Genomic DNA, 19213 nt, shown 5'->3' with positions numbered 1-19213 from the left:
CACACACACACACACACACACACACACACACACACACACACAGACTGGCTGGCTGGCTTTCAAAGGAAAGGCAGAGGCAGTAGGAGAGTGGAGAGAGAAACAGGAGGCAGCCCTAACCAAGGACTTCATCCCTCTGCAGCAGTAGCAGGCAGTACAGAGAGAGTCCTTGTCAGCATCACAGCAACAACGCCAGTGACAAAGCTGCCAGTGTGCGTGTGTTGTGTTCCCTCGCCCTCCACAGGCAGCTGGGCCTTGAATGGGACGGCTATTTGCCACAACGCAATGCCAGCCTCAATCTGCCCACCAACTTGTTAGGACAGCTCATAATAATGGATCGAATGGAGTCAATGGAATGGTATCAAACACATCAAACACGTGGTTAATATGTGGTTGATACCACTCCATATAGCAACCATTATTATGAGCCATCCTCCTCTCAGCAGCCTCCACTGGTTGTGGCTATTTTTACTTTGAGAGTGTTTGAGTTTATATTCAGCTATCCTTATATAAAAGCAGTGTTAATATAAGCTCGTACATAAAATACAAGGCTTAATGTCCTGTCTCTCCCGGTTGCTGCTGTCTATACCCATGCTCAAATTTCCGCTCTCCATCTTCCCATTGTCCATCATATCAATCAATTAACTATAGGCCTAATGGTCATCCACTCAATAGGCAGCAGCAGCCGTAGCAGGAGTCAACCAGGATAAAAGACAGATAACCTTCTGCCTGGCAGAACACACCCCAAGTAGCAGCTCAAAGGCTTATACTGTATCTGTCCCCAATATCCACACTAGCCCACTACTTAGAATGGATCAATGTACTGGGTGTATTAAGTGGTATGTTGGTATGGACATGGCATGAAGCAAGTGTATGACCGTCTAATGTCAGCTAGCCAGGTGGTATGTATTCCGACATGTACAGACACCCACACCCAAACCCAAGCACACACAAGCACAGACCCAGACACACACAAACACACACACAGAGACCCAGGTACACACAAACACAGACCCAGACACACACACAGAGACCCTCCCTCACAGCCACATGAAATGGCGACATGACCGTCATGTGGTCGCCCATCTTAAAGACCCTGTTCAGAGGAAGGCCCATATGAAGTTCTGAATAGTACCTGACCAGACAGGATCTTGTATGTTCCCCTATGATCTAACCAGTCTGACACGCCACCATGTTGACATGTATAATACTGTAGGGCTATGTGTGGTGGGTGACCCATTTCTGTAGAAACCTGTTATTAACTGTTCCAATAACAGGTTAATTACATGTATGTGGTGCATGTATTTACTCAGTCTGTACAAAGGACACTTCAGAGATTCATTTGGAAATAGAAACCCGATGAGTATACTTTGCTCACCTCATTTAGTCTAATTGATTCTGATTTGGATGTTCTCTCTCTCTCTCTCTCTCTCTCTCTCTCTTCTGCGGCTATTTCTTCTACATTTTGAGAGTGAAACAGTACAATGTTACAGTGAATTCACTTTTGAATGACCTCACTAAACTACAGAACAGAAGAAATCAGAACCCTTGTGCAGACCCAGAACCACACCATGTGGTTCTAGTCATCTAGAACGTTCCTTTCACATGATGAAATAATGCACCATTATGAACCACTTAGTAGAACTACTATGACGAAGTTCCACAAGTCTAACAATAACAATCAAAGTTTATCACGTTCAATCTCGGCCAGCAGTTTCTGGGCAAAATATACACGGAACAAAAATATAAACTGAACAAGTGTTGGTCCCATGATTCATAAGCTGAAATGAAAAGATTTTCCATACACACAAAAGGCTCATTTATCAAAAATGTTATGCACAAATATGTTTACATCCCTGTTAGTGTTCATTTCTCCTTTGCCAAGATAATCTATCCACAGGACAGGTGTGGCATATCAAGAAGCTGATGTAACACCATGAAAATTACACAGGTGCACCTTGTGCTGGGGACAACAAACGACCACTCTAAAATGTGCCGTTTTGTCACACAACACAATGCCACAGATCTTCCATGTTTTGAGGGAGCGTGCAATTGGCATGCGACGGCAGGAATGTCCACCAGAGTTGTTGCCAGATAATTACATGTTAATTTAAATGCTCATTAAATGTTAATTTCATTTCAAGCCACCTCCAGAGTTGTTTTAGAGAATTTGGCAGTACATCCAACCGGCCTCACAAACGCAGACCACGTGTAACGCCAGCCCAGGACCTCCACATCTGGCTTCTTCACCTGTGGGATCATCTGAAACCAGCCACCCGGACAGATGATGAAACTGTGGGTTTGTACAACTAAATAATTTCTGCACAAACTGTCAGAAACCGTCTTGGGGAAGCTCATCTGCTTGTCGTCCTCATCAGGATCTTGACCTGTCTGCAGTTAGGCATTGTAACCGACTTCAGTAGGCAAATGCTCACCTTTGATGGCCACAGGCACGCTGGAGAGGTGTGCTCTTCATGGCTGAATTACGGTTTCAACTGTACCGGGCAGATGGCAGACTGGCATTGTGTGGGCAAGAGGTATGCTGATGTCAAAGTTGTGAACAGAGTCCCCCATGGTTGCGGTGGGGTTATGGTATGAGTAGGCAGGCATAAGCTACAGACAACATACACAATTGCATTTTAATCGATGGAAATTTTAATGCACAAAGATACCGTGACGAGATCCTGAGGCCCATTGTTGTGCCATTCATCCACCGCTATCACCTCATGTTTCAGCATGATAATGCATGGCCCCATGTCACAAGGATACAGTGCCTTGCGAAAGTATTCGGCCCCCTTGAACTTTGCGACCTTTTGCCACATTTCAGGCTTCAAACATAAAGATATAAAACTGTATTTTTTTGTGAAGAATCAACAACAAGTGGGACACATTTATTGGATATTTCAAACTTTTTTAACAAATCAAAAACTGAAAAATTGGGCGTGCAAAATTATTCAGCCCCCTTAAGTTAATACTTTGTAGCGCCACCTTTTGCTGCGATTACAGCTGTAAGTCGCTTGGGGTATGTCTCTATCAGTTTTGCACATCGAGAGACTGAAATTTTTTCCCATTCCTCCTTGCAAAACAGCTCGAGCTCAGTGAGGTTGGATGGAGAGCATTTGTGAACAGCAGTTTTCAGTTATTTCCACAGATTCTCGATTGGATTCAGGTCTGGACTTTGACTTGGCCATTCTTATTTTTTAACCATTCCATTGTAGATTTTGCTTTATGTTTTGGATCATTGTCTTGTTGGAAGACAATTCTCCGTCCCAGTCTCCATCAGGTTTTCTTCCAGAATGGTCCTGTATTTGGCTCCATCCATCTTCCCATCAATTTTAACCATCTTCCCTGTCCCTGCTGAAGAAAAGCAGGCCCAAACCATGATGCTGCCACCACCATGTTTGACAGGGTGGATGGTGTGTTCAGGGTGATGAGCTGTGTTGCTTTTACGCCAAACATAACGTTTTGCATTGTTGCCAAAAAGTTCAATTTTGGTTTCATCTGACCAGAGCACCTTCTTCCACATGTTTGGTGTGTCTCCCAGGTGGCTTGTGGCAAACTTTAAACAACACTTTTGATGGATATCTTTAAGAAAGGGCTTTCTTCTTGCCACTCTTCCATAAAGGCCAGATTTGTGCAATATACGACTGATTGTTGTCCTATGGACAGAGTCTCCCACCTCAGCTGTAGATCTCTGCAGTTCATCCAGAGTGATCATGGGCCTCTTGGCTGCATCTCTGATCAGTCTTCTCCTTGTATGAGCTGAAAGTTTAGAGGGACGGCCAGGTCCTGGTAGATTTGCAGTGGTTTCATACTCCTTCCATTTCAATATTATCGCTTGCACAGTGCTCCTTGGGATGTTTAAAGCTTGGGAAATCTTTTTGTATCCAAATCCGGCTTTAAACTTCTTCACAACAGTATCTCGGACCTGCCTGGTGTGTTCCTTGTTCTTCATGATGCTCTCTGCGCTTTTAACGGACCTCTGAGACTATCACAGTGCAGGTGCATTTATACGGAGACTTGATTACACACAGGTGGATTGTATTTATCATCATTAGTAATTTAGGTCAACATTGGATCATTCAGAGATCCTCACTGAACTTCTGGAGAGAGTTTGCTGCACTGAAAGTAAAGGGGCTGAATAATTTTGCACGCCCAATTTTTCAGTTTTTGATTTGTTAAAAAAGTTTGAAATATCCAATAAATGTCGTTCCACTTCATGATTGTGTCCCACTTGTTGATTCTTCACAAAAAAATACAGTTTTATATCTTTATGTTTGAAGCCTGAAATGTGGCAAAAGGTCGCAAAGTTCAAGGGGGCCGAATACTTTCGCAAGGCACTGTATGTACACACTTTCTGGAAGCTGAAAATGTCCCAGTTCTTCCATGGGCTGCATACTCACCAGACATGTCACCCATTGAGCATGGGATGCTCTGGATTGACACGACAGCGTGTACCAATTCCTGCCAAAATCCAGCAACTTCGCACAGCCATTGAAGAGGAGTGGAACAACATTCCACAGGCCACAATTAACAGCCTGATTAACTCTATGCAAAAGAGATGTGTCGCGCTGCATAAGGCAAATGGTGGTCACACCAGATACTGACTGGTTTTCTGATCCCCACCCCTACCTATCTGTGACCAACAGATGCATATCTGTATTTCCAATCATGTGAATTCCATAGATTAGGGCCAAAATAATTTATTTCAATTGACTGATTTCCTTGTATGAAATGTAACTTTAAAATTGTTGCATGTTGCGTTTATATTTTTGTTCAGTGTATGAGTCTTACCACAGGGCAATCATTACGCAAATACAGTAAATATACAATAAACAGAACACATAGGGTTTTTGTGGAATCATAAAAATACACACACACACAAAGAATCTGTTATGGGATAGTATTATAAATACAGTCAGACAGACTGAGAATTGGACAAAAAAAGAACCATGAAGGAAATCAAAGAGGACATGAACGGGAGGCTTTGTGTGGTTAGAGAAAATACTGTAGAAAGAGGAACTGCTACATTTAGAAAGTGTCACTGCCCGCACTGGTTCTTTCTTTGAACCCACATGCTTCACTTTAGGTTTACTGTAGTGCGTGGGTGTGAGTCTGGGAAGGAGGGGGGGGGGGGGGTTAACACCAACTAATGTCAAGGAAACTGTGACATTATTCATACACACTCAACAGTCACCAGGAAGAAGGTGTTATGAGGATGTCAACATTCTATTGTGTCTGTCTCTACTTGCACCTGTTAGTACTGTCATTGACGAAAAGAAGAAGTAGTGACAAAGATGAGGTCATGTGATCCAGAACATAACACGCACACGCACACAAACACCAACCACTAGGAACAGAGCCAGGAAGCTGATTGCACAGAGTTGATAACAACCGTCATGCAGAAAGGCTTAACAGGCAGTCTACTCTGGATTTTGTCAATGTGAAGCAGCGTTCTATGATGTAACTCCACATTACTAAAACACACTCACACAAAACACACTGGGCAGCAGTGAGAGCTATGATGTAACTACCATCAGAGGGATCGATCCAAACACAGTAGAGTGAGTAGATGTGATGCATTTAGCTGGCTGAGGGGTTCAGCAGGATGTCCAGCAGTAAACTGTTGGGAAGACAAAGCCTGCCACACAACACACTAACTCACCAAGTTGGCTCCCTCTCTTTCTCTGTATCAAGTTCACTTTGACACACATCGTTTTGACTCGGCGTGAGTTAGGAGTTCGACCGACCAGGGTTTCGAAACCGGTTCTCCGGGAAGCGCCACAAGACTCTGTTTTTAACCCGCTGAACTAAAGCGTAGGCATTAGTTCAATGAGAAACACGTCTTCAGGTATCTGGCAAGGTTACTCATCACGAGAGTGTGTGCGGTTCACCGAATCACCTCTGTTGCATGAGCGCATGTTGGTTGAACTGAGCTCCAATAACACACTTTCAGATCCAGTGTTTTCTCCAGGTCCCTTTGCTCTCACAGAGCAGTAATGCCAAACCAATCAGTTCCCATATCAAGATGATGTAATGCAGAAGAAAAGAGAGAGGAGAGAGGATGAGAGAGAAATAGAGACAGAGAGAAAGGGGGTGGGGATAGAAGGAGAGGGACTAGCCATATGTTCTCTTATTTCACCAACAGAGAACCAACACACTGGGGCATTCTGCCAACAAGCCCCTGTCCAGGAATCTATAGCAATTACAGGGGGGGGGGGGGGGGGGTAAGAGGAGGTAAAGGATAGAGAGAAAGAAGGGAAGGGGTAAGAGGAGAGAGAGAGAACGAGAGAGAGAAGGGGGTAGAGAGAAAAGTGGATAAGAGGAGAGATAGAGGGTAAGATAGAGTAGGGCAGTGATACCGTAGACAGGGAAGCACTGAGGAAAGGAAGCCTATCAAGGAAGCCTGCCACAGATATCGATAAAAGTGGCCCTTATTGGCAGCCACAGCTATGCTTGACACGTTAACATTTTAAGACTTGATAAGACCAATTAATCAATTTTAAAAAACTATTCTCCACAAAGCTGCAACCAATCCCCACTGTAAGAGGACACAAACAAATAAATAGGTTTGCTATAGCTATTGGCATTGGTAGCTTGACTGTAGGCCCTGTTTTAACACACTGGCAGATAGTCCTCTATCCCAACCCAGAGAACACATGACCTTCATCAACTATGAAAACAGTAGAGTGTGTGTGTGTGTGTGCTGTTGGTGTCTTGTGAATGAGCCCTACAGCTGATGGCCTTCTGGCCTGACCGGCTGCTCTCTCCACAGGACAAAGGGAGAGCAGAGAGAGCCTGGTCCTGCACCTCACTGCAGGCAAGCTGGACACTGAACGAGAGAGAAAGCAGAGAGAAAAATACCCTCCAGGGTCACACAGAACCAGCCAACCTCTCCACCTAGCTGGGAAGGCAGGCTGGGCAGAGAGCGAGAGAGAGAGAGGATCCCTCCGCCAAACTTCTCTCCACAGGAGAAAGGGAGAACCGAGAAAGAGAGATCTCCATCCACCCCTCCACCTAACTGAGAAACCATTCTGGGTTCATACTGGGTCCATACACTCCCCACCAAGCTCACAGTGTGATAACAGAACCATCCAAGCCCTTCACCTTGGTGAGAAGGCAGGCTGGGCAGAGAAAGTGCCCCTCCACCTCACTGTGAAAGCAGGCTGGGTCCATACGCTCCCCACCAGGGTCACACAGTACTATCCAACCCTTGACAGGACTGGGCTACAGGCTACGTACAGGTCGGGCTCCAGGCCAAACACAGCACCTAGTCAACATGTGAGCTCATTCCCAAACATAGTGTAAACACATGAACACACACACACACACTAGCCTAGAAATGTTTATGTACACAAATGCGTGGGCGAGCACACACACACACTGTGTGCCCTTTCATTCATGAGGATGATATAGAGAAAGAAAGAGAGAGGGGTGTAATTTCCACTCGTGACGTCCTGTAAGCCGGTGCCAACAGGGAGGAAGTATGTTCACTTAGAGCTGTTTCAACATTTCTGCTGTCGCCGTGATGACCCAGGGAAGCCCTCCTGATTAATGGCCAAGACAAGTCCCTTCTCAGATCAGGTCGTCCTCAACCTAACTGTGGCTTCTGTCTGCTTCAATAACTGGCTTATTGGATATGTCTGAGTGTCTATAAATTGACACTTGTTTAAGAGAGTGACATTGATACAGTAACAATACACTCTTTCTTGATCTCTGTCTTTCTCTCTCGCACACACAAACATTTATCGAACTCATGATTTACTGGTGACAGAGGTCGACAGATGATGGTTTTTCAACGCCGATGCCGATACCGATTATTGGAGGACCAAAACAAATACATCAATAAAATCAATTTAGTCTCAAATAGATAATGAAACATGCTCAATTTAGTTTAAATAATGCAAAAACAAAGTGTTGGGGAAGAAAGTAAAAGTGCAATATGTGCCATGTAAAAAAGCTAACGTTTAAGTTCCTTGCTCAGAACATGAGAACATATGTAAGCTGGTGGTTTCTTTTAACATGAGTCTTCAATATTCCCAGGTAAGAAGTTTTAGGTTGTAGTTATTATAGGACTATTTCTCTCTATACCATTTGTATTTCATTTACCTTTGACTATTGGATGTTCTAATAGGAACTTTAGTATTACCAGCCTAATCTCGGGAGTTGATAGGCTTGAAGTCATAAACAGCGCAATGCTTGAAGCATTGCGAAGAGCTGTTGGCAAACACACAAACGTGCTGTTTGAATGAATGCTTACGAGCCTGCTGCTGCCTACCACCGCTCAGTCAGACTGCTCTATCAAATATCAAATCATAGACTTAATTATAATATAATAACACACAGAAATACAAGCCTTAGGTCATTAATATGGTCAAATCCGGAAACTATAATTTAGAAGAAAAAAAAACGTTTATTCTTTCAGAGAAAAACGGAACCGTTCCGTATTTTACCTAACGGTTGGCATCCATAAGTCTAAATATTGCTGTTACATTGCTCAACCTTCAATGTTATGTCATAATTATGTAAAATTCTGGCAAATTAGTTCGCAATGAGCCAGGCGGCCCAAACTGTATATACCCTGACTCTGCGTGCAATGAACGCAAGAGAAGTGACACAATTTCCCTAGTTAATATTGCCTGCTAACATGAATTTCTTTTAACTAAATATGCAGGTTTAAAATAATATACTTTTGTGCACTGATTTTATTTAAGAAAGGCATTGATGTTTATGGTTAGGTACATTCATGCAATTGATTGTAATTTTTTCGCAAATGCGCTTTTGTTAAATCATCCCCCGTTTGGCGAAGTTGGCTGTCTTTGTTAGGAAGAAATGGTCTTCACACAGTTTGCAATGAGCCAGGCGGCCCAAACTGCTGCATATAGCGTTACCCTGACTCTGTTGCACAGAACGCAAGAGAAGTGACACAATTTCCCTAGATAAAATAAATTCATGTTAGCAGGCAATATTAACTAAATATGCAGGTTTAAAAATATATACTTGTGTATTGATTTTAAGAAAGACGTTGATGTTTATGGTTAGGTACACATTGGTGCAACGACAATGCTTTTTTCGCGAATGCGCTTGTTAAATCACCCATTTGGCGAAGTAGGCCATGATTCAATGATAAATTAACAGGCACCGCATCTATTATATGCAATGCAGGACAAGCTAGATAAATTAGTAATATCATCAACCATGTGTAGTTAACAAGAAATTATGTTAAAATTGATATTTGTTTATGAGAAAAGTTTAATGCTAGCTAGCACCTAACCTTGGCTCCTTGCTGCACTCGCATAACAGATAGTCAGCCTGCCACACAGTCTCCTCGTGGAGTGCAATGTAATCGGCCATAATCGGTGTCCAAAAATGCCGATTACCGATTGTTATGAAAACTTTAAATCAGCCCTAATTAATCGGCCATTCCGATTAATCGGTCGACCTCTACTAGTGACTACTCATTTTGCTTCATTTTGCTTTCAATAGTAGTGAAATATGTGAGTGTGTGAGTTGGTTAGGACAGTGGGCAGGAATTTCAAGATACTGTATAATGGAAACAAACAGTTGTTCTAATCAGATGGCTAGTAGAGTAATGCGTGCAGGACACAATGTAGCCTACTGGACCATACAGATCAATGGTGGACTGAACTGACTGCTATTTCCTGTAGATTATTATCAGCATTACGCCATATGCATGGCTATAATCAGTCATCTGGTTCACTGGGCTCTCTAGAAGGATGTCTGTTCATGTACTATTATGTCTAGGACCAAGGATTAGAAGTTTCCAGAGACTGTTTCCTCTCATTCACCTGCTCCCAAGGTCAGCGTTATGACTGACACCACACACTAGTGACGGACACCTGAGGGATGAGGAAACTGACAGGGCATCCAGAAGCAAGTGTAGGATGAATATCAATGTTGTCCTCACCAGGCTGAACTAATCTTGGCTGAACAGAGACACCTTTGACACACACACACACGTGCAAAACACACACACACACACATACATACATACATACATACATACACACATATACACACACACACTTTCAGGACCGCACTGTGGAGACTCTCCGTTCCTTCTTAAATGTTTACCATACCACCACTGTATGTGTTTTGGCTCAAGCTGGAATGACTCGTGAGACTGTTTTGCTTCTCAAAGTGTGCTCATGTTCAGTATCAAGAACAAACTGCATTCCATTTTGGTCCTAATGGCAAACACGGTAAGTGCCATGTGGGCTCTGGGCCAATCAGTGTCACAGTCACAGCATTATGCTCTTGCTTTGGCTTAATATTATAGTGGAAAGTGGAAAGTGAAACTGGTTATTCAACTTTTATATAAAAGGAATTTGCATTCTGCATGGATCCCTTAGGTTTTTAGGTCATTCTGTACAAGTGTTTTTCCTCAATAGCATCTAACGTAAACTCGTACATCGCCTTGGTCCGTATAATTGCCCTTATTTTAGCGCCCCCCCAAAAATAATACTTCCAGATCAACTGTAATGTCAATACCATTGTAAAGCACAATTTCTCCCCTTTCCAACATAATCAATTACATGACCTAAACGCTACCCGTTTTGGCATAATTCAAGCAGGCAATGAGCTCCGTCGGGTCTTTTTAAAAATGGCGGGTGGGGAAGCGAAACTAATGTGTGATAGTGAGGAGAGTTGTGTTGTTGTGGGAAAATAGCTTTTTTTCACTCAATCTGTCCAACTTATCACCTCTAAAATGTAAATTAAACACTATAAAGAGTTTATATAATGTGTCATTACATACCTATTTGAAGGTTTGTGTCGATTTGAATCTGTTTTTTAGGGCGGTGATAAAGTGATCTTAGAAGTAAACAGCGGCTTTGAGAATGATGATCGCATACAATGATGACGCAAAAAATGACTAGGTATCCCCCCTTACCCCTGTCACTGTCCATTTCTTGTTTTTAAAAGGATGATAGAAGTGCTACACCTGGTGGAGAGAGATTGTAAGTCAGAAATAGTTGCTTTATGTGTGCTGTACGTTACAACATGACACGTCAAGATGTAACAGAGGGTCAGTTATTTTCAACTTTTCTCCAATACTATACAGCCATTACCATGTCGATCAACGCTTGAATAGAAACCTAGTTCACACCCCCGATTTTGACGTCAACACAGTCATTACAGTCCCATTAGTTTTCTTTGTAGCCTCATTTGTATGTTGCGCACATTTGTACGGAATGGGGTGAGTTTACGTTAGTGTGATTGTCCTGATATCCTTGGTCTCTCCTCTCCCCAGTCACCGACACAGCTGAGAGAGGGGCATTTCTATTCTACCACACAAATAGAATCTGGGACAAATGTCTACTAGTGTTGTTAGAGGCTAGTTGAATACAAGGTCACAAAATATTAATCAGTCACATCCTCCCTCAGTAGTAGCCTTGTGATCATCATCATCATCATCACCAATAACTGGGTTGGATTGGAGGTTTATGCAACAGCATACAATCAACACTTACCATTAGAATCTCACATGATCTCTCACACACACACACACACACACACACACACACACACACACACACACACACACACACACACCTATTCCTGCTGTTATATGTCTAAGAGTAAGGAGGAGGGACGCCTTGGAGAAAATAAATCATAATGTTGCCACTGGGCTCTCCATGAAGCCACAGGGGAAATTCCCTCTATGAAGTCACACACACACACACACAGTCAGAAGAATGCCAAACATCCCACCTTTCCACAGCAAGGGAGTGAGACTGTGGGCCCTCTCCCTCCTCCCTCTGCATGCCAAACTGACACCCAATAACCCTGCACAGCATTAGGTGCCATGGGATGTCAGGACTGATCAGTTTGGGGGCACCATATTCCTGGCCCTAAATCGTCAACTTTAAATACTGTAGCAGTTAAATACCAGCAACAGCTAAACCAACTAAATCAAATCAAGCTTTATTTATACAGCACATTTTAGACATGGAATACAAACACAATGTACTTTGCATGAAAACATTTACTACACAACATAAAAGGATTAAAAAAACTATAAAAACTGATCAAGTAAAAACTGTTCAAAAAGCTTCAATACGCTGCTACATGTCGAAAATGCCAAAACAAGAAAAGCTTTGAAGAAAACAAGGTTTTGGTGTTGAGCTTGAATCCTTGGGAACCATTTATTGTCCAAGGCCTATTATTTTGGAAATCATATCTGCATCAATAAAATACACTATGATATGGAACACATATGTATTGTTCTCTCTATAAATTCAAAGCAGCAAAAAGCATTTCTGAAGTGTCTAAAATCGACATTTCAACAGTTTGGCCTGAAATGCCCTCTGTCTTTACGACAGTCCATCGTCTTGATTACACGCAAGATGATAGTTAATACTATAGGGGCGCGTGGTATTGGAAATCGAAGCACTCTTGAGCTGTTGATGGACTCCAACTGTCACATGGGTAATACTTCTTATAATGCACTATTAACAGATACATCGCGGGCCAATATGTATCCGTATTTCACCAAGAAAGGGGTGCTTGCAACAAACAGAAGGCTATGTGCGTGCTAGAGAATGGAGAAAGCGTCACCGGGGCGCATGGATGGACGCAGCAGTGTCGTCCACAACAGTGCCACTGACTGCGGTGCGGCAGCGTTACGCCATCGTTCATTCCAAGAAACCTACGCGGCTGGAGTCTAATATAGGCGATCTCATTCTTACCATTTTCATTTTCTGACAATTGACTTGGCCAATAGAGTAAAATTTGATGAATAGGGTCCGGATCTGTGCAGACAGACAGGCACAGTGGATAGATATTGACTACTGACATTGCATGCTTCAGTATATCCGCAGTGACATAATATTAAACCCAAACGAGCCGCAATCTGAGCCGAGCAATTGTGATTCTGTATGCTAATATTTATTGTTAACGATATAATTTATTGTGCGGCTGACATTCCCGCGGACTGTACGGGATGTTCTCTCTGCCGTCGTCGGTCACATTGAATTCTAGCAGGTTAGAATTCCATGCACAGAATAAGTCCATTCATAGGGCATGCTTTGCAGAATGACCACTACATTTCCGGCTATTCTAAAATGGTTATGAAATAGGCCTACGTTATTTGACCTCCATTTTATTTTGTAAATTAATTTCTCTATTCTCGCTTTCGGAGATTGGAGGAGAAAAGGAAGCATGGCATCCCTGTCCTGTGGATGCTGATGTGGGATTGAGGGCTCTTGCATTCCTGAGAGAGCGACTCACATTAGTGAGATGCACATTGGCAACATCATGACATAATCGAATGATAAATTATTCGAAAAAGCAAATGGCATAATATTTGACCAAGATGTCTTTGTAAGACAAACACAACTAGAGGATATTCTTATTCATACATAATTATTTCCGTTATTTTATTGATGAGTCAATAGCCTAGGCTACTGTAAAATAATGGCTGATAAAAAAGATAAAAACACATGGTCGTTCCGTTTCCTATCTGCATAACGTAGCCTGGCGACTGTGTGGTTGGCAAGCTGAAACACTGGTTTCGCTCTTCCTTTTCTCTATTACCTATTACACTTGAACAATGACAAACCAATCATTGGAATGTACCCAATACTGTACAAAACAGAGGCAGTAGGTATAAACTAGTAGCTACACATGTACACAACGCGCAATCCACGAGCATCACAAGGCATTCTGCTTCATACACAAAAACATAACACATTTCTCATAGTTCGCTGTTTTGTTGGATAGAAGGTGTTATGCACGCGACCTGCAACGCGCGAGAACGCACAATAACCTATCATCATCTCCTGTGAAAAACAGTTACTGTAGCTAGCGAGCTCTTGAAGGTTTCAAACAATGATACAATGTATCCAGCATTACTGTACCTGCAGAGCCGCTGGTGGTGAACTTCACTTCGTTGCAGTGCAGTTGCCGTGTCTCCTCCACAGATCACCTCCTTGCTTATCGGCCAGGGGCATACCGGTATGCAAAATTATGGTAATAAAGCCAGATGCTAAAATGTAAATTTGCTACCTGTCAATATAGCTGCACCGTTTGAGCCAATGTAGGCTATTCGGAAACAGAGCAGACTTTCTCAGAATCTAGCCTACCCTGTAAACGGACTGCCCCAGGTTGAGAAGTGTTATTTTTCTTGACGCTGGCGGGATAGGGATGGATGGTCCCCTCTTCTCTCCTCATTGTCCCTTTTCAAACTGATGCTGCGATTTCACACAGCAGCGTGCGCCAATCTCCCACACACACAGCTGGTCCTCGCGAAAAACATGCTGCTTCGATCCACGCAGTTCCAGCGCACCGCACTAGCACTCACGAGACCAGAGAAATACTCCGCCCACTTTAACAACTTGCAGTGCTGGCAGTGGCATACTGTAGTCACTACAGTGGAGAAACAGGCCTATCTATGCCTTTTGTTTCTCAGTAAAGGCTCTCTGGTATGGTATTAGCCTTCAATGTAGTTTTAAGTAGGCCTATGATATTATATATTTCATATAATCTCAGTTTGAACAAATCCTGGTGAGGGACTGAGACAATGGATAATAGCAGGCCTACACTGTAGTGGTTGCCATGAATTTGAAAGGCAGCTTAGTGGCAAGTACAATTCTGTATTTCATATTACAGTATTGCTACTATAATATACATACAGTCTCAAAGCAAGTACTGTGTAATGACAGTACAATACTGTAAAATGGACTATTATTCTATTAAAATACATACATTTTCCCACAATGCACCATCATTTACAGTATTATGTAGTTAAATGTTTGAGTTTACTGTTGAAAGCCAAAATTACAGTGTAACACAATAGACAATGTAAATAAATGTTGAATTACTTTTCTGTACCCTAATTCAATAATTACTATGTAATATTAATAATGACTGCCAACAAATACAATAGGGTTTCTCGCCGCTTGAACCCTTAATTACTTGATGATCATAGATCAGAATGTGAAGAGGTTCCCTATATTATTATTGTATTGTCTGAATCAAATATACAAGCCTGGACTTAAAGTATTACCACAGTGCCTTCAGAAAGTTTTCACACCTCTTGACTTTGTCCACATTGTGTGTTACAGCCTGAATTGATTTATTTGTCACTGGCCTACACACAATACCCCATAGTGTCAAAGTGTTATGTTTTTCGAAATGTTTACAAATTCTTTCTTTTTTTAAAGTAAAAAGCTGAAATGTCAAGCCTAAATAAGTTCAGGAGTAAAAATGTGCTTAGCAAGTCACATAATAAGTTGCACGGACTCTCGGTGTGCAATAAGTGTTTGACATATTTTTTTTATGACTACCTAATCTCTTTAGCCCACACAGAGATAATAATAATACACTTTAGATCGTGTATAAATACACCCAGTCACTACAAAGATACAGGCGTCCTTCCTAACTCAGTTGCCGGAGAGGAAGGAAACCACTCAGGGATTTCACCATGAGGCCAATGGTGACTTTAAAACAGTTTCATGGCTGTGATAAGAGAAAACCGAGGATGGATCAACAACATTGTAGTTACTCCACAATACTATCCTAAATCACAGAGTGAAAAGAAGGAAGCCTGTACAGAACAAAAAATATTCCAAAACATGCATCCTGTTTGCAACAAGGCACTAAAGTAATACTTAAACAAAAATAGCAATGAACTTTTTGTCCTGAATAAAAGGTTGTTTTGGGCAAATCCAATACAACACATTACTGGAGTACCACTCTCCACATTTTCAAGCATAGTGGTGGCTGCATCATGTTATGGGTATGCTTGTAATGGTTAAGGATGGGGGAGTTTTTCGGGATAAAAAATCAATGGAATGGAGCTAAGCACAGGCAAAATTCTAGAGGAAAACCTGGTAGTCTGCTTTCCACCAGAAACTGGGAGATTAATTCACCTTTCAGATGGATAATAACCTAAAACACAAGACCAAATCTACGCTGGAGTTGCTTACCAAGAAGACAGTGAATGTTCCTGAGAGGCCGGGTTAGTTTTGACTTAAAAATAAATGGCTAGACCTGAAAATGGTTGTCTAGCAATGATCAACAAACAATTTGAAAGAGCTTGAGGAATATTTTAAAGAATGGGAAATGCTGTTTAAACTTTCAGAGACTTACCCAGCAAGAGACTTCTGAGACCTCTGAGACCTCTCATTATCAAATCAAATCAAATCAAATTTTATTTGTCACATACACATGGTTAGCAGATGTTAATGCGAGTGTAGCGAAATGCTTGTGCTTCTAGTTCCGACAATGCAGTAATAACCAACAAGTAATCTAACTAACAATTCCAAAACTACTGTCTTGTACACAGTGTAAGGGGATAAAGAATATGTACATAAGGATATATGAATGAGTGATGGTACAGAGCAGCATAGGCAAGATACAGTAGATGGTATCGAGTACAGTATATACATATGAGATGAGTATGTAAACAAAGTGGCATAGTTAAAGTGGCTAGTGATACATGTATTACATAAGGATACAGTCGATGATATAGAGTACAGTATATACGTATGCCTATGAGATGAATAATGTAGGGTAAGTAACATTATATAAGGTAGCATTGTTTAAAGTGGCTAGTGATATATTTACATAATTTCCCATCAATTCCCATTATTAAAGTGGCTGGAGTTGAGTCAGTGTCAGTGTGTTGGCAGCAGCCACTCAATGTTAGTGGTGGCTGTTTAACAGTCTGATGGCCTTGAGATAGAAGCTGTTTTTCAGTCTCTCGGTCCCAGCTTTGATGCACCTGTACTGACCTCGCCTTCTGGATCATAGCGGGGTGAACAGGCAGTGGCTCGGGTGGTTGATGTCCTTGATGATCTTTATGGCCTTCCTGTGACATCGGGTGGTGTAGGTGTCCTGGAGGGCAGGTAGTTTGCCCCCGGTGATGCGTTGTGCAGACCTCACCACCCTCTGGAGAGCCTTACGGTTGAGGGCGGAGCAGTTGCCGTACCAGGCGGTGATACAGCCCGCCAGGATGGTCTCGATTGTGCATCTGTAGAAGTTTGTGAGTGCTTTTGGTGACAAGCCAAATTTCTTCAGCCTCCTGAGGTTGAAGAGGCGCTGCTGCGCCTTCTTCACAATGCTGTCTGTGTGAGTGGACCAATTCAGTTTGTCTGTGATGTGTATGCCGAGGAACTTAAAACTTGCTACCCTCTCCACTACTGTTCCATCGATGTGGATAGGGGGGTGTTCCCTCTGCTGTTTCCTGAAGTCCACAATCATCCCCTTAGTTTTGTTGACGTTGAGTGTGAGGTTATTTTCCTGACACCACCCTCCGAGGGCCCTCACCTCCTCCCTGTAGGCCGTCTCGTCGTTGTTGGTAATCAAGCCTACCACTGTTGTGTCGTCCGCAAACTTGATGATTGAGTTGGAGGCGTGCGTGGCCACGCAGTCGTGGGTGAACAGGGAGTACAGGAGAGGGCTCAGAACGCACCCTTGTGGGGCCCCAGTGTTGAGGATCAGCGGGGAGGAGATGTTGTTGCCTACCCTCACCACCTGGGGGCGGTCCGTCAGGAAGTCCAGTACCCAGTTGCACAGGGCGGGGTCGAGACCCAGGGTCTCGAGCTTGATGACGAGCTTGGAGGGTACTATGGTGTTGAATGCTGAGCTGTAGTCAATGAACAGCATTCTCACATAGGTATTCCTCTTGTCCAGATGGGTTAGGGCGGTGTGCAGTGTGGTTGAGATTGCATCTTCTGTGGACCTATTTGGGCGGTAAGCAAATTGGAGTGGGTCTAGGGTGTCAGGTAGGGTGGAGGTGATATGGTCCTTGACTAGTCTCTCAAAGCACTTCATGATGACGGAAGTGAGTGCTACGGAGCGGTAGTCGTTTAGCTCAGTTACCTTAGCTTTCTTGGGAACAGGAACAATGGTGGCCCTCTTGAAGCATGTGGGAACAGCAGACTGGTATAGGGATTGATTGAATATGTCCGTAAACACACCGGCCAGCTGGTCTGCGCATGCTCTGAGGGCGCGGCTGGGGATGCCGTCTGGGCCTGCAGCCTTGCGAGGGTTAACACGTTTAAATGTCTTACTCACCTCGGCTGCAGTTAAGGAGAGACCGCATGTTTTCGTTGCAGGCCGTGTCAGTGGCACTGTATTGTCCTCAAAGCGGGCAAAAAAGTTATTTAGTCTGCCTGGGAGCAGGACATCCTGGTCCGTGACTGGGCTGGATTTCTTCCTGTAGTCCGTGATTGACTGTAGACCCTGCCACATAAAGCCTTCAGTAGTTAATTGCTCAACATTTAGCTTGTTTTTCCATACAGGTTGATAGGTTACATTCTGTACCAGAGAGTTGCCAGGTTATATTCTATACCAGAGAGGTGCAAGGTTATATTCTGTACCAGAGAGTTGCCAGGATATATACTGAGAGTCGCCAGGTTATATTCTATACCAGAGAGTTGCCAGGTTAGATTCTATACCAGAGAGTTGCCAGGTTATATTCATTACCAGATAGTTGCCAGGTTATATTCTATACCAGAGAGTTGCCAGGTTATATACTGTACATTAAAGTTAACAGGTTATATACTGAAAGTTGTCAGGTATTACTGAAAGTTGCCAGTTTATATTCTATACCAGAGAGTTGCCAGGTTATATTCTATACCAGAGAGTTGCCAGGTTAGATTCTATACCAGAGAGTTGCCAGGTTATATTCATTACCAGAGAGTTGACAGGTTATATACTGTACATTAAAGTTGACAGGTTATATACTGTACATTAAAGTTGACAGGTTATATACTGAAAGTTGTCAGGTATTACTGAAAGTTGCCAGTTTATATTCTATACCAGAGAGTTGCCAGGTTATATACTGTACATTAAAGTTGACAGGTTATATACTGAACGTTGTCAGGTATTACTGAAAGTTGCCAGTTTATATTCTATACCAGAGAGTTGCCAGGTTAGATTCTATACCAGAGAGTTGCCAGGTTAGATTCTATACCAGAGAGTTGCCAGGTTAGATTCTATACCAGAGAGTTGCCAGGTTAGATTCTATACCAGAGTTGCCAGGTTAGATTCTATACCAGAGAGTTGCCAGGTTATATTCATTACCAGAGAGTTGCCAGGTTATATACTGTACATTAAAGTTGACAGGTTAAATACTGAAAGTTGTCAGGTATTACTGAAAGTTGCCAGTTTATATTCTATACCAGAGAGTTGCCAGGTTAGATTCTATACCAGAGAGTTGCCAGGTTAGATTCTATACCAGAGAGTT

At 42.7% G+C, this 19213-nt stretch overlaps 1 protein-coding gene across 2 annotated transcripts in view; it reads right to left on the bottom strand.

Moving 5' to 3' along the window:
• Nucleotides 1-14281, bottom strand: part of LOC110488179 (transcription factor HIVEP3) — a 42875-nt gene extending 28594 nt beyond the window's left edge. For both annotated transcript variants that reach the window (XR_005041322.1, XM_036971172.1), the window contains exon 1: nt 13878-14281. The gene's annotated coding sequence lies outside the window, so the exon portion shown is untranslated. The remainder of the gene's footprint in view (nt 1-13877) is intronic.
• Between the last annotated feature and the right edge of the window lie 4932 nt (nt 14282-19213).

The sequence above is a fragment of the Oncorhynchus mykiss genome, chromosome 32 (genome assembly GCF_013265735.2).
Source record: "Oncorhynchus mykiss isolate Arlee chromosome 32, USDA_OmykA_1.1, whole genome shotgun sequence".
Lineage (NCBI taxonomy): Eukaryota > Metazoa > Chordata > Actinopteri > Salmoniformes > Salmonidae > Oncorhynchus > Oncorhynchus mykiss.
This window is presented reverse-complemented; position numbering and strand designations above follow the sequence as displayed.